The sequence below is a fragment of the Oncorhynchus masou genome, chromosome 21 (assembly GCF_036934945.1).
Source record: "Oncorhynchus masou masou isolate Uvic2021 chromosome 21, UVic_Omas_1.1, whole genome shotgun sequence".
NCBI classification, from domain to species: domain Eukaryota; kingdom Metazoa; phylum Chordata; class Actinopteri; order Salmoniformes; family Salmonidae; genus Oncorhynchus; species Oncorhynchus masou.
The window spans coordinates 49,446,785-49,463,699 of NC_088232.1; the positions used below are offsets into that span (position 1 = coordinate 49,446,785).

Genomic DNA, 16,915 nt, shown 5'->3' on the forward strand with positions numbered 1-16,915 from the left:
CAACTATGTCGCGGGTGAAAAATGTATTTATTGGTCACGGGTTGCAGGTTTTTGGGCTACTAAGTGCTATTGTGGCCGGCATGGCATTTCTCTTTTATATATATTTCACTGTGACCTGCTGCTGACTATCAGGCAGTGAGGTCGGCTGTTGCTGAGTGAGTGGTGTGGAGGGCCGGAGAGGTGTGTGTTGAGAGAGCACTGCAGCATAGTCCACTATTGGCTGACTCACATGAGTGAGAGGAGACCGAGCAGCACAAGCTGTGAACTTTTTACCAGTTGTAGGTAGGCTAATTCACTATTCATTACTCGCAAGTGGACATTTGAAATGGAAGTTGTGGAACTCCCTTGCATTCTCTTATGGGGAAAGAGAACTCAATGAAACTGACATTAAATGTAGAGAATTATGCATTTTCCTCTGTTGGCCATCAAGTAGCCTATTAATTTTGTTTTAAATCTGGTAAACAGTAAATTATGTACAAATGTTTTGCACATAAATCAGAGCCGGGTAGTGTTCGTTTTCAGTAACTGGGAGAAGTCCAGCCCCTAGTGTATATCAGATTTTCCAACCCAGTAGGGCCTGACTCATAAAAGTGTAGGCCTACTTGTTTTGTCACAGGTGATTGTTACTGTTAATAGTGGATAATATCATGAAATTCTACATGTTCTCATGGTACTATAAGGAAAACTTCAAACTCACTAATTATATACTTTCAACGTAGATAAAAGGCAGAAATTCACTCCACATTATCTTGCACATTTTCTGACAGATATTTGTATTTTATTATTATTTCACCTTTATTTCACCTTTATTTAGCCAGGTAGGCTAGTTGAGAACACCTTTATTTAACCAGGTAGGCCAGTTGAGAACAAGTTCTCATTTACAACTGCAACCTGGCCAAGATAAAGCAAAGCAGTGTGACAAAAACAAAAACACAGAATTACACATAAACAAACATACAGTCAATAACACAATAGAAAAAAATCTATGTACAGTGTGTGCAAATGTTGAAGAGTAGGGAGGTAAGGCAATAAATAGGCCATAGAGGCGAAATAATTACAATTTAGCGTTAACACTGGAGTGAGAGATGGGCAGATGATGATGTGCAAGTAGAGATACTGGGGTGCAAAACAGCAAGAAGATAAATAACAATATGGGGATGAGGTAGTTGGGTGTGCTATTTACAGATTGGCTGTGTATAGGTACAGTGATCGGTAAGCTGCTCTGACAGCTGATGCTTAAATATGCTTATCAAGAAGGTAGTCTATTAAATCCATTGAGTAGGGGAGATGGGAAGGGACAGGGTTATTATAGAGTGATGAAGAATATGCTGACATGAGAGAACGTCACAGTAATGGAGGACAGTGTTTGGGTGTTGTGTGCTATCGCTCATTCGTGCCACTGTCATGAGCGAGAGAGCACAGAAAAAAATGCAGGGTTAGCACCCGTCGCGGCTTTGCCTGCCAACACGCTGCAGACCCCATTAGGCATGTAGGGGAACGTACGGAGGAGGACATTATATAATCATCTGCTCTGTAGTGTGACACACAGAGAACACTCAATAGGGCCCATGCCTGCCACCTTGCTGGAGTCCACCCTTCAGCGTAGTGCACAGAGCACGAGAGAGAACTGGGCCAATGCTTCAACACAGAGGGGGGATAACATTATGGTTGAAAACAGACCTGCAGTCGCCGAGACGTGACTGTCGTCTCATGGATTTTAGCACAAGCAATTTGCCTGTTGTGATTCTTGGTATTTTCGAAATCGGTCAAAATCCTCAAATGTCATCTTTGTTTATGAAGCAACGGTTTGATTATCCTAGATATGAAGACACATTGGCATTGAATTGTCTTTTGTTTGGGATTCTCCGTAAAGACAATAATTACAGTATGTCAACCAGCTGGTCAGTCACAGTGGTCATCTGGGGTAACTTGGCCCCAAGTAGGGCTACAAACCTGAAACAGTTGATTTATTATTGTCAAGTGAAGCCCATTGACCTCGTTTCTGCTTTTCGCAGAATCTGCAATGATGTCACCGTCGGGGATCATCTCCTTTTCCCCAAGCCATGGCACAGATTCTGTGCATCAGCCTCCATTGTAGACATCCGGCATAGTGTGTAGGCTCTCTGACTCCCCTGTATATTAATAGCTATGGAGAAGAAGCCATGGGCCACGCGATTGGCTCCCACGTCACCTAACTCCACGCTTGTTCAGCCAATGAGGAAAGAGCTCCTTCACTGAGCCTGCTCTGTAAGCATCGGTGCTGTGGGTTGCAGTGCTCACCATTCCTGCACCTCATGACTTCCGTCTGCTAACCGGGGGTCGTCTGAAACGGAACTCATGGGAAAGCTGCTTGTTAGGCTATAAGGATAACAGGCTATAATTAGGATAATGTATATACATTTGCAATGTGTTTCAGTAAAAGGGAAGGTGATCGTTGCAGGGAATAAGGAGATCTAGTTGTGATTTATTTCTCTACACATCCCCTTTTACGAGGTGTCTCTTTATCCAAGACCCACATGATACTTGCTGACAGACAAATATAAATTACTTAATTTCTTCTCCTTTTCCACATGGCTGTTTTAGTATCACAACACTTCCCTAGATCATTGAATGATTTACTCATCTCCACTGCCTGCCTTTGTTTTCACACTTGCAGTTTGCACTCATTCAATCATATTCCTTTGACATGGTGAGTCATTCATCTTCTTATGTTGGAAGGCGTTTGTCTTATTTTAGATTTCCAATCATTAACCGCTGAGGAATATGTTCCTTGTGTTCTTATTGGTACATAGAATGTTACTAATCACTGAGTGAGATAGATAGGCTAGGCTATGCACATTCAAAAGTCCAGTATCAGTACTGGACCAATGAGAAAGCTTGCACTATTGTTGTCTTACGGCACAGCACATGAAATAACTTATTTTCTTTATTCCTGGCTTTTTTTTGTGTGACTTAAGTTTTTATTTATTTTCCACCCTTACACACTCACCTAAGGTTGCTTGTCGTAACCCCTCCCCCGCCTCCCATTTTCTATCCCCCCAGATCCGAAAACCCCTTTTTCATCAATTATCGTATTACAGCTGTTTAGTTAAACACTGGACACTGACAGACACAAGCCCCCCTGTCAACTCTAATATAGGCTCTGTCCAGCCAGCCGCCCCCAACCCATCCAATCATTTCCCCTGTAATCCCAGTAGTAATCTGTTTTCACCGTACCCTGTTGCTTAGCCCTTTATTCACTTGTCATTAGACTGGCACATTTGGCTTGGTGGCTCTCCGTCTGTCCAGCACTACGCCTCATTAAAGGGATCCTGTCGAGTCGTGTGCTACTGCGACTAGTTTTAGATTTTGGCTATTTTCTCCCAACACTGTCATTTTTATTAGCTACGAAAGAGAAACTGACACCATATGGTTTTCGGAGAATCTTATTTTTTCGAATTTCAGTCTAAAAATGATCAGTTCATCAATTTATTTCAACATTAGATTCTGCTGGGTCTTGTTGTTAATAAGTACATTGTCATAGCGAACAGCAAGTTCCTTCTTTTCAAAGCACGTCCTACTTAATCAAGGCACATTAGATTATGTACCTGTCTTTCGGCCATTAGAAATCTCAGACACGTAATCTAGTATGACCGAGAAGCAGGCCACAGTGACCTGACCATACTGCTTTCTTCAGGTTACTAGTGTGGTTCTTAGATTGCAGTAGTAAGAGCGTATGGACTTTGGAATGTAAACATGCATTGTCTGTCTTTCGTGTTTGTTGTGTCCGTTACTCTGCTCCAACTGTCCTGACATGCTGTATTCAAAACTTTGGTGGAGAAGCGGGTGAGACAAAGCTGGCTGTAAATAAACACAGACTGTTTGGAAGAAAATACAAATGTAAACAAAAACATAGGCTGTTTGGTTTTGACATCATCGCGCGAGGAGTAAAAGCTCCTGCTACGAAGCAGGTTTAGATTCAGACAATCTATATTGTTCCGCTGCTGGACAACGTGGCCGCAGCCCTATAAAACACCTTTGTCAGCAGATTCACATAAAGAGATATGTGCCTCTTGACCTTCCCCACGGTGTATCATTGTAACACTACACTGAGTGGACAAAACATTAAGAATACCTGCAACTTATTGAGTGCAAGTGCAACTCAATATTATAAACTTTTTGTCTACAGACATTGTATGTATATTGTATACACAATACATTTCCTCTAGCCTATAAAGCCTGTATATCTTGTCTTGGCTGAATACATCCCTGTATTGGGGATCTTCTCCATAAAACTCCATAGCCGTTTGTTGATTAGGCTACATATTGTTATACTATTGGCAGTGGTCTTTGTGATTGTAGCTCTCCCACTTCTGCTCAGTGCAGGATTTAAAATAGGACCCATCAAATGTAGGGAAGAACAGCAAGCATGCGGATGTTACTTTTCACTTGGTTGCTTGGAGTAGTCTTGACACAAGTTATTTGTAGCATTTCAAGGAGGAGGACAGACAAAAGGCTCTTGCACGTCGTCTAGCTATTGGCTTATCAAAGCCGGAAAATGTGACAGTTTCCATAGTCAATGTCAAAGAAGTGATGAAATGTTTTTTACCTGCATAACAATAGGCCCTATCTTGTATTGTGAAGAGAGAGAATTATTTTAACGTGACTAGGCTCTCTATCTTTGTCAATAAAGGACCTTCTTAACCCAGCATTTGATTCACCTTCCCCAGGACAGTTTTTCATCATTGCTAACATGTTGATGTTAGCATGTTGCCAGTAAGGCAGATGGTATGGATCAAATACAAATGTATTTGTCACATGCTTTGTAAACAACATCTGTAGACTAACAGTGAAATGTTTAAATATAGGCCCTTCCCAACCATGCAGATAAAACAGACTACAAACAGGAGTAAACCGACTACAAACAGGAGTAAACCGACTACAAACAGGAGTAAACCGACTACAAACAGGATAAAACAGACAACAAACAGGATTAAAAAGACTACAAACAGGATTAAAAAGACTACAAACAGGATTAAAAAGACTACAAAAAGGATTAAAAAGACTACAAAAAGAATTAAACATGATAAACAGACAACAAAGAGGATTAAACAGACAACAAACAGGATAAAACAGACAACAAACAGGATTAAACCGACTACAAACAGGATAAAACAGACAACAAACAGGATTAAACAGCCTATAAACAGGATAAAACAGGATTAAACAGACTATAAATAGGATAACACAGACTACAAACAGGATTAAAAAGACTACAAACAGGATTAAAAAGACTACAAACAGGATTAAAAAGACTACAAAAAGGATTAAAAAGACTACAAAAAGGATTAAACATGATAAACAGACAACAAACAGGATAAAACAGACAACAAACAGGATTAAACTGACTACAAACAGGATTAAACCGACTACAAACAGGATAAAACAGACAACAAACAGGATTAAACAGACAACAAACAGGATAAAACAGACAACAAACAGGATTAAACAGCCTATAAACAGGATAAAACAGGATTAAACAGACTATAAATAGGATAACACAGACTACAAACAGGATTAAAAAGACTACAAACAGGATTAAAAAGACTACAAAAAGGATTAAAAAGACTACAAAAAGGATTAAACATGATAAACAGACAACAAACAGGATAAAACAGACAACAAACAGGATTAAACTGACTACAAACAGGATTAAACCGACTACAAACAGGATAAAACAGACTACAAACAGGATTAAAAAGACTACAAAAAGGATTAAAAAGACTACAAAAAGAATTAAACATGATAAACAGACAACAAAGAGGATTAAACAGACAACAAACAGGATAAAACAGACAACAAACAGGATTAAACCGACTACAAACAGGATAAAACAGACAACAAACAGGATTAAACAGACAACAAACAGGATAAAACAGACAACAAACAGGATTAAACAGCCTATAAACAGGATAAAACAGGATTAAACAGACTATAAATAGGATAACACAGACTACAAACAGGATTAAAAAGACTACAAACAGGATTAAAAAGACTACAAAAAGGATTAAACATGATAAACAGACAACAAACAGGATAAAACAGACAACAAACAGGATTAAACTGACTACAAACAGGATTAAACCGACTACAAACAGGATAAAACAGACAACAAACAGGATTAAAAAGACTACAAAAAGGATTAAAAAGACTACAAAAAGGATTAAACATGATAAACAGACAACAAACATGATAAACAGACAACAAACAGGATAAAACAGACAACAAACAGGATTAAACCGACTACAAACAGGATTAAACCGACTACAAACAGGATGAAACAGACTACAAACAGGATTAAAAAGACTACAAAAAGGATTAAAAAGACTACAAAAAGGATTAAACATGATAAACAGACAACAAACATGATAAACAGACAACAAACAGGATAAAACAGACAACAAACAGGATTAAACCGACTACAAACAGGATGAAACAGACTACAAACAGGATGAAACAGGCTACAAACAGGATGAAACAGGCTAGCCTTTAGTATTAGTCACCGATTAGTCAGACATCAACAGAGTAGTGTAGTGTGCTAACAGCTAGCGTGTGAGTCAGAGATGAGAGCCATGGGGGGTTTAGGAGGTCTAGTAGATGATTTTACCCACCCCCTAAATCTAACCCTGGCCTTGTTGGAAAGGTCGAGGGGAGAGTTTGTTACAGGAAGGTTGATTTGACCCCCTAATCCTTTTCTGTAATGATTTGTGGAAAAGCCTATTTGATGAATTCAAATAGGCATCAGTTGCAGCTGACGCATGTCTCCACATTGCCCAGTGCTAAATTAGGCACCCTCAGAAATAAGACCTCATCCGTACATTAGTGTGCCATTAGTTCCTGTCAGGGTTGGGGTCAATTAAAGAAGTAAATTGTCATTCCAATTCAGCAATTGGGAAAAGGGCATCTATTTTCAATGACCTCTCCATAAACTGAAAAGTAGAAGATATTTATTTCCAAAATTGTACATTTCCTGAATTGAATGCCTTCAATTCGAATGGACCCCAACCACCCCTGCTATATCTCATTAAATAGTAATTCTAGTCAAATTATTGAGCCTTTTGAATGTGAATTCTGACATCTGTGATATATCTTATATAAATAATTCATTAAACATCCAAATGATTGTTTGATTTTAGGTTACATTACAGAGAATTCAGCTTGGCTAAATCCAACCAGTCCACTTTAGAGTAGTTTTTTGCTTTTGGAATTTGGAAAGAACAAGTGGGTCTAGTCTCTTTTGGGTTGTTCTATATGAATTCAATGCCTTTCTGATTGCACCCCTTTTGATTGAAACGAAACCTTACATCCATGTTTGCCCATGGTAGAAGTGGTCAGAAAAGGACTTTTTCCACCTGAATACCAACACATTCAGGAGATGGGTCTAGATGTACTCAAAGTTTACCCATTTTGCATACCTTACTATGAGACATCCTTGTCTTCATCACTGATATCGTGAGCCCCCCAGCCATAGTGCCTTATGAGTGAGTGGTAGGATGTGATTGGCTGACACTAATAACAGCCTGGCACATAATTGCGAGGACATCTATATGATTCCAGCTAATATGTTTTTGCTGAGTAAAAGTTCACTGAGATTAGCTGTTCTCTCATTGAGTTTGAGTTTATTTTATTTTTACAGGGACAGTGCACATTAATCAACGTTTCAGTAAAAGTGATGGTTTTAGCCAGCCGACTAATTTTCAACCACAGTCCCTGGGCAGGTTATTAAAAACGATTACAATATAGACAATAGCAACATAGGACAAGCAAGACATAGCATACAGACAAAGCAACATTGGACAAGCAAGACATAGCATACAGACAGAGCAACATAGAACAAGTAAGACATAGCATACAGACAGAGCAACATAGAACAAAAAGCAGCAAGACAAAATTCATAAAAGCAACAAAGTGTTTCCACACCTCACAAGCTACAGACAACAGACAACATGGAAAGTGGCAACACACAGCTAGGGACCATGTTCACAAATCTGATTGACCTTTAGCCATGTCTTCAAGCATTTTGTGAAAGTGTGATAGGTTGTGCAGTTATGTGTGTCTGATGGCAGTGTATTCCAGACATGGAAAGCTCTCACAGAGAAAGCGCATTTACTAAAGGTGCTTTTCCTTAAGGGAACTATACAGTCACCTCTCATGGCAGACCTTGTGGATCTGCTGCCATATGTTTGGGTTTTCTGTTTAACAAAACTACTGAGTGGAGGGGGAGCCTGGCCATTTAGGATCTTGAATACAAGACATGCGTCGGTGTATTGCACAAGATTTTCCCAACTCAGGAGCTCATGCTTTCTGAGGATGTAACAGTGATGATGGCTATTGGGCTTCCTATCAAGCACTTTGAGAGCCTGTTTGTAGACAGACTGAATAGGTCTTAATGTTGTACAGCAAGCTTGGGTCCAACTAGTCAAGCAGTATGTTAAGTGGGGGGAGTATCATAGATTTGAAGTACAGTTTTGCTACCTCTGTAGTCAAACAATTTCGTATATATCGGAAATTAGCTAGGTTGAATTTGGTTATTTGAAAGACCTTTTTCACATGATTTTTAAAAGTATGATGCCAACATACTTAAAGGTCCTTAAGATCAGATACCACCTGGAGCTTCTCCCCTGACACATAGACATCTGGCTCAGTAGCATCTGTTGCCCTCTTTGTGAAGAACATGCAAACAGTTTTTTTCACATTGAGATGCAAACATGAGTCTCTGAGCCACTTTGTAACCTGGACCATTACAGTAGTGAGTTCTTGTGCAGCTTGTTGTTTGCTCTTTGCATGCACATATATCACTGTGTCATCTGCATACATTTGAACTTCAGACCCAGTACAAACAGAAGGCAGATCATTAATGTACAGGCTGAACAGGAGGTGCCCCAGTATTGACCCTTGGGGCACGCCCACATCATAGCTAAGAGTGGGCGACAGGTCATTGCTCACTCTGACACACTGAGTTCAAATCAAATTTATTTGTCACATACACATGGTTAGCAGATGTTAATGCGAGTGTAGCAAAATGCTTGTGCTTCTAGTTGCAGTAATAACCAACGAGTAATCTAACCTATCAATTCCAAAACTACTACCTTATACACACACACACGTGTAAAGGGATAAAGACTATATACATAAAGATATATGAATGAGTGATGGTACAGAACGGCATAGGCAAGATGCAGTAGATGGTATCGAGTACAGTATATACATATAAGATGAGTAATGTAGGGTATGTAAACAAAGTGGCATAGTTTAAAGTGGCTAGTGATACATGTATTACATAAAGATGCAGTAGATGATATAGAGTACAGTATATACATATACATATGAGATGAGTAATGTAGGGTATGTAAACATTATATTAAGTAGCATTGTTTAAAGTGGCTAGTGATATATTTTATATCAATTCCCATTATTAAAGTGGCTGGAGTTGAGTCAGTGTGTTGGCAGCAGCTACTCAATGTTAGTGGTGGCTGTTTAACAGTCTGATGGCCTTGAGATAGAAGCTGTTTTTCAGTCTCTCGGGCCCTGCTTTGATGCACCTGTACTGACCTCGCCTTCTGGATGATAGCAGGGTGACCAGGCAGTGGCTCGGGTGGTTGTTGTCCTTGAGGATCTTTATGGCCTTCCTGTGACATCGGGTGGTGTAGGTGTCCTGGAGGGCAGGTAGTTTGCCTTCAAGGTAGGATTTCAGCCCAAACACATCTTTGGCTTTAGAGTTCTTTAGTGAGCTAATCACCTTGGTCACCTTTGACTCAGAAACATCCCTTTATGATGAAGACAGGTTGAGCGTCATTTACTAGCACTGAGCCCAAAAAACCAGTGGAGGGGTTCTGTGTCAGTACCCTGACTGAGTCAATAAAGTAGGAATTGAAAGCCTCTCCTATTGTCTATAGCAGTAGACGGCTCTGTACAACCCATGGGTTTCTTTAGGATTCTGACACTTAAGATGCCTCTCAAAATAAAATCATAATTCAGTGATTATTCCCCATAGTCCGCACTTTAACCTCGGTCGTTGTATCATTTCAAATCCAAAGTGCCGGAATACAGAGCCAAAACAACAAAAAATGTGCCGCTGTCCCAATACTTTTGGAGCTCACTGTATATGAATATTGTGGCCACTCGAATTTAGTCTTCCGCTTTGAAATGAGGAACTGAAAATAGAAAAGTGCTCCACTTATCCTGTCTGGGTTGGCCTATTGTTTGTCGGCCATTGTTGTTTCAGGTGCTGGAGCCTTTCACTTGTCGTCTGATCCAGAACAGGGCCATGTCTCAACGTGACCTGTGCTCCCTCATCAAGTACCAGGTCATCCTGGCCCGAGAACAGTTCAGTAACAACCCTCCGCCCCCAAGTCATAGTGCAGTATACACACAGACACGCATATATATATATATATATATATATATATATATATATATATATATATATATATATACACATACACACGCTCGCGCACTGGCACCAATATCCTGTATTACCAAATCATGAGAGAGCAAACCACACACAAGTCAGAGTATATTAAAAAGTCCCATCTTTAATTATATATGAGCTTCATCATAGCCCTGTGACTCTCAGATCAATTCAGTGTCTATAAATGAATTCTCTGAGAGTGCTTACAAAACAGTTGTTAGTTTCATTTATAGCCAAGACACACCCATCTCAACTCACATGACGAATAACAGATCTTAGGAACATTACACAAAGAAAGATTTTACTTGAGAGAGGAGTATCCCATAGCCAGACAGCATTGGCTATACATTATCGTTCAGTTTGGTTTCCTAAATGAAGTTCCTATCTAGTTCTTGATACCACTTAGGACCAAAACATTACCTCATCCAATGGCATATATCAATTGTCGAGTATAGATACTCCCATCTCTCAAATACAACCCCTCCTGGACAAGATCACGGAGAGGAGTGACTGGCACACAGACATTGTGGAGCCAACTAACTGGTTCCACAATAATCACGCCATCCCTTCACATGGTTTAGGAATAGTTACAGACACATTGACAGATAAGACTAACCCGACCTCTCCCCTCTCTGGGCCCCAAGTAACTGAGCCCTAGCAGAGAAGGAATAACTGCAAACTGCCAACAGTATTATTCAAAAAGAAGACATTCTAATGACAATAAATAAGATAAAACATCTTATTTATCGATGTTACCTAACTAATTCTGATTCCGCTACCACAACATACACAGACACACACTGCCACCACGCATGCACACACACACACACACGCACCGGCACCACACATGCATATACACACACACGCACATACAGACACACACACAGCCACCAAGCATTTGCATGCACGTACACACACACACATACACACAAACACACACACTGCCACCACGCATTCACGTACACACACACACATACACACACACTGCCACCACGCATTCACGTACACACACACACAAACACACACACTGCCACCACGCATTCACGTACACACACACACACACACACATACACACAAACACACACACTGCCACCACGCATTCACGTACACACACACACACATACACACACACTGCCACCACGCATTCACGTACACACACACACAAACACACACACTGCCACCACGCATTCACGTACACACACACACACACACACACACTGCCACCCGCATTCACGTACACACACACACACACACTGCCACCACACTCAGATCAAAAAGTATGCCTTGTTACACTATATATTTCGAACCTATGTGATCATTTTGTACTTTAGTCAATTAATGCTCTTTTTGGAGCAGAAATGTCCTCAGTATAACCCCTATTCATTTTCTGTGATCAATCAACACATTACCACGTTGCATGGACATGTAATGTCAAATGTCAAATTATGTTAAGGAGCACGTCTCGGTGATCCTTGGTGTTGACAGGTGTCTCAGCACAGGATGTTTCCCAGTACCATGACTACAAGCTGCTGCTTTCACTTCCTCTTCCTCCAGGGAACCCCCCCCCCCCACACACACACATACACACACACACAATAAGTGCTAGCTAGCTCAGGTAATTGTGTCCAGTCTCTATTAACTCAGATGGAACGAGCTGACCATGTTCATGAAGCCCACAGGTAGGATACAGTTCCAATACTCCAGCACCGTAACTTTGAAGCCACATGATAACACTTTATTTTACGGACCGGTTAAAGGCTGGTACCTTCCTGGTATTTACATGTTATTATGTAATAAGAGCGCTTTTACATATCTCCTTATTATCCGGATCCAGGAGTGTTTGGTACCCTGATCCGCGCTATAAAGCATGTGTGAAACGCAAACAAACCCTGGCCGAAACAAATCCTGGACCTGAGTGAGTGGTGGGTCGAAGATCCAGGACCAGAGTTCCAGGTATTGTGCTGCGGCAGCGCGAGTCGAGTGGAACTTCTTTGCCCGTTGTAAACAAGTTAGCTCGCTAACGTCATGTAGAATGTGTGTCTTGCTAATCGCACCCTTAAACGGTTATTTTCAGGTCTTGAGAAAGCAAAGCGTATTCTGTAGGATTCTCACAAACGCTCCAGGAAACCGAAGAGGGTACCTCAAACAATTTCCCACCATTGGTAACTACCTCATACCAAATAGTGCATAGTGATGCTTGTGTCAATGAATCTCAAAGATACCGACGGTAATTACCATTGTAACAAGTCATTTTCAAACTACCTGTTCAACTGCGGGCTGTACAATTAACCTTTAGACTCTTCTCCTAATTGTGAATGCTGCTTATTATGGAGGGTGTCTTGGGCCTTGATTGGCTGGATTGGCCTGTATTGACCTGATTGCCCTTTGCTTCCAGGCCCAGGGGAGCCCTTCATCTACAGCCACTACAAACTACAGAAGCTGGAGGAGGAGATGCTAGGACATTTTAAAATGTGGACTGAGAGCTCTGGCACCAGTAATTCACTCTCTTATTAGTAGCAGCTAACTGCACTCGGTCCTTTAGCCATGAATCATCCTTTTAAGATATTTAACTAAAGCCGAGGACAACAGCAAGAGCGAATGGCACAGTTGAAGCCACAGCTTGCTCCAGATCTTGTTTTTCCATATTTGTTTGAGTAGGGGTGCATGCATTAAATAAGCAGTTGATTGGTTGTAAAGTACACACATGTACCAAGGAAGGTGCAAACCGAAACGTATGCAGTGTCTTTTTTAGTAGGACATGTTACCAAAAGTAAAAACTGACTTAATTTGCAGCTATATGAAGTGAGTGCTGCTTGTCGCCTTTTTTCATTAGTTGTAAATACCTTCTCTCTCTCGCTCTTCTTTGATTGGTCCAGGTTCTGGGTCCCTGGAAGTGAGAATGCATGTGATGATATTTTCGTCATTCCACGAGAGCATGCAGGAGATCGCCGCCATGTTGAACCACCATCTGCCCTGGTCAAGCTCATGACCTTTATGGGCCTCGGCAGGATACACCCAGAAGGAGCAGCTGGAGGTAAAAATACAACATCTATAGTCCTGGGGTGGTCTACTGGTAAACACCACCGCCAGCAGCACATGTAGGTCTATGGTCCTGGGGTGGTCTACTGGTTAACACCACCACCAGCAGCACATGTAGGTCTATGGTCCTGGGGTGGTCTACTGGTTAACACCACCGCCAGCAGCACATGTAGGTCTATGGTCCTGGGGTGGTCTACTGGTTAACACCACCGCCAGCAGCACATGTAGGTCTATGGTCCTGGGGTGGTCTACTGGTTAACACCACTGCCAGCAGCACATGTAGGTCTATGGTCCTGGGGTGGTCTACTGGTTAACACCACCGCCAGCAGCACATGTAGGTCTATGGTCCTGGGGTGGTCTACTGGTTAACACCAACGCCAGCAGCACATGTAGGTCTATGGTCCTGGGGTGGTCTACTGGTTAACACCAACGCCAGCAGCACATGTAGGTCTATGGTCCTGGGGTGGTCTACTGGTTAACACCACCGCCAGCAGCACATGTAGGTCTATGGTCCTGGGGTGGTCTACTGGTTAACACCACCGCCAGCAGCACATGTAGGTCTATGGTCCTGGGGTGGTCTACTGGTTAACAACACCGCCAGCAGCACATGTAGGTCTATGGTCCTGGGGTGGTCTACTGGTTAACACCACCGCCAGCAGCACATGTAGGTCTATGGTCCTGGGGTGGTCTACTGGTTAACACCACCGCCAGCAGCACATGTAGGTCTATGGTCCTGGGGTGGTCTACTGGTTAACACCACCGCCAGCAGCACATGTAGGTCAATGGTCCTGGGGTGGTCTACTGCCACAGTTTGGCCAATTTGCCGGTAATATTTTCACATGCAAATTAGTTTTGTGGCAAATTTACGGCAACTTCTGTACTTCTGGCAAACAATTCTGGGAAACGTGTGGCAAACATTCTACTGTTTGCTGCAAACTCAATTTGAGTATGCAAATTAGATCCGTTTTTTGGATACTGTGTTAACATTGAAATGCTGTATATACATAAATCAAATCACATATAACTTTAAATAACTTGCTTCTCACATAATCATACTAAATGTATTACATTTACTAAACATTTACTAAACAACGTATTCAATGTCTTAACAGATAAAAAGAAATCCAATACAATGTTCTGATCCATCTCACAATGAAAACATTATGCAGAGTCCCACAATATTAACCTTAAAATCATCAGCATGCTAATGAAGAAAAGAGCAAAGACCCAAATTTTTCCCAAATAAGTAGTTTATTATATATTTTTATCTTCCTACAACATTTACATAAGAGAAATGTGAACACTATGGAGATGTTGACCTTAGGATGTTTAAAGGGGCAACTACAGAATTTACATGAACCAAGTGATAAGTGATAACTGAGCAATGAGCTTTCAACCAATGGAAGTTTAAAAGATAATTAACAACATTTTAATATTTAAAACAACAAAAACTAAATCAAACCCAGTTCAGAACTTCCTGTTGGAAGGTGAACCTTCACCCCAGTCTGAGGTCCTAAGTGCTCTGGAGCAGGTTTTCATCAAGGATCTCTCTGAACTTTGCTCCATTCATCTCTCCCACGATCCTGACTAGTCTCCCAGGCCCTGTCGCTGAAAAACATCCCCACAGCATGATACTGCCACCACCATGATACACCGTAGGGATGGTGCCAGGTTTCTTCTAGACGTGACGCTTGGCATTCAGGCCAAAGAGTTCAATCTTTGTTTCATCAGACCAGAGAATCTTGTTTCTCATGGTCTGAGAGTTTAGGTGCCTTTCGGCAAACTCCAAGCTGACTGTCGTGCCTTTTACTGAGGAGCGGCTTCTGTCTGGCTCTACCATAAAGGCCTGATTGGTGGAGTGCTGCAGAGATTGTTGTCCATCTGGAAGGTTCTCCCATCTCCACAGAGGAGCTCTGTCAGAGTGACCATCGGGTTCTTGGTCACCTCCCTGACCAAGGCCTTTCTCCCCCGATTGCTCAATTTGGCTGGGCGGCCAGTTCTAGGAAGAATCTTGATGGTTCTAAACTTTTTCCATTTAAGAATGATGGAGGCCACTGTGTTCTTGGGGACCTTCAATACTGCAGAAATGTTTTGGTACCCTTCACCCAGATCGGTGCCTCGACACAATCCTGTCTTAGAGTTTAATGGACAATTCCTTCAACCATATGGCTTGGTTTTTGCTCTGACATGCACTGTCAACTGTGGGACCTTATATAGACAGGTGTGTGCCTTTCCAAATCATGTCCAATCAATTGCATTTACCACAGGTGGACTCCAATCAAGTTGTAGAGACATCTCAATGATGATCAATGGAAACAGGATGCATCTGAGCTCAATTTCGAGTCTCATAGCAAAGGGTCTGAATACTTATTTAAATAAGGTAATTCTGTTTTAAATGTTTTATTAATTTCTTAACCTGTTTTTCACTTTGACATTATTGCTTATTGTGTGTAGATTGCTGAGGATGTTTTTGTTTTAATCCATTTTAGAATAGGTCTGTAACGTAACAAAATGTGGAAAAAGTCAATGGGCCTGAATACTTTCCGAAGGCTCTGTATACATCACATGATCAAAAGTATGTGGACACCTGCTCGGCGAGCATCTCACATCCCCCCCCCCCATAGCTGCGGGATCATAGCTGCAGGACTCGCTTCCATTCAGCCACAAGAGCATTAGTGGGGTCGGGCACTGATGTTGGGTAATTAGACCTGGCTTGCAGTCAGCGTTCCAATTCATCCCAAAGGTGATCGATGGGGTTGAGGTCAGGGCTCTGTGCAGGCCAGTCAAGTTCTTCCAAACCGATCTTGACAAATCATTTCTGTATGGAACTCGCTTGGTGCACAGGGCATTGTCTTATGGCTTGGGGGTAGAAGTTGTTTAGAAGCCTCTTGGACCTAGACTTGGCACTCTGGTACCGCTTGCCGTGTGGGATCAGAGAGAACAGTCTATTAATAGGGTAGGTTTTGTTGTGCTCCCTTCACTGCTGTCTTGGTTTGCTTGGGCCATGTTAGTTTGTTCATGATGTGGACACCAAGGAACTTGAAGCTCTCAACCTGCTCCACTACAGCCCCGTCGTTGAGAATGGGGGCATGCTCGTTCCTCTTTTTCCTGTAGTCCACAAACATCTTCTTTGTCTTGATCACGTTGAGGGAGAGGTTGTTGTCCTGGCACCACATGGCCAGATCTCTGACCTCCCTATAGGCTTTTTTTGTGAGAATAGCAAAATAGCAAAAGGTGTTCCTTTTTTCCAGGTGGGAAAGGTCAGTGTGGAGTACAATAGAGATTGCATCATCTGTGGATCTGTTAGGGTGGTATGCAAATTGGAGTGGGTCTAGGCTTCCTGGGATAATGGTGTTGATGTGAGCCATGACCAGCCTTTCAATGCAATTCATGGCTACAGACGTAAGTGCTACGGGTCGGTAGTCA

General features: G+C 41.7%; 1 long non-coding RNA gene across 1 annotated transcript; it reads left to right on the forward strand.

Moving 5' to 3' along the window:
- Positions 1-26: 26 nt before the first annotated feature.
- On the forward strand, positions 27-15,913 carry LOC135507431 (uncharacterized). The gene is made up of 3 exons (XR_010450664.1): positions 27-282; positions 13,327-13,484; positions 15,757-15,913. It is a non-coding gene; the product is annotated as an uncharacterized LOC135507431 (long non-coding RNA).
- Positions 15,914-16,915: the final 1,002 nt, after the last annotated feature.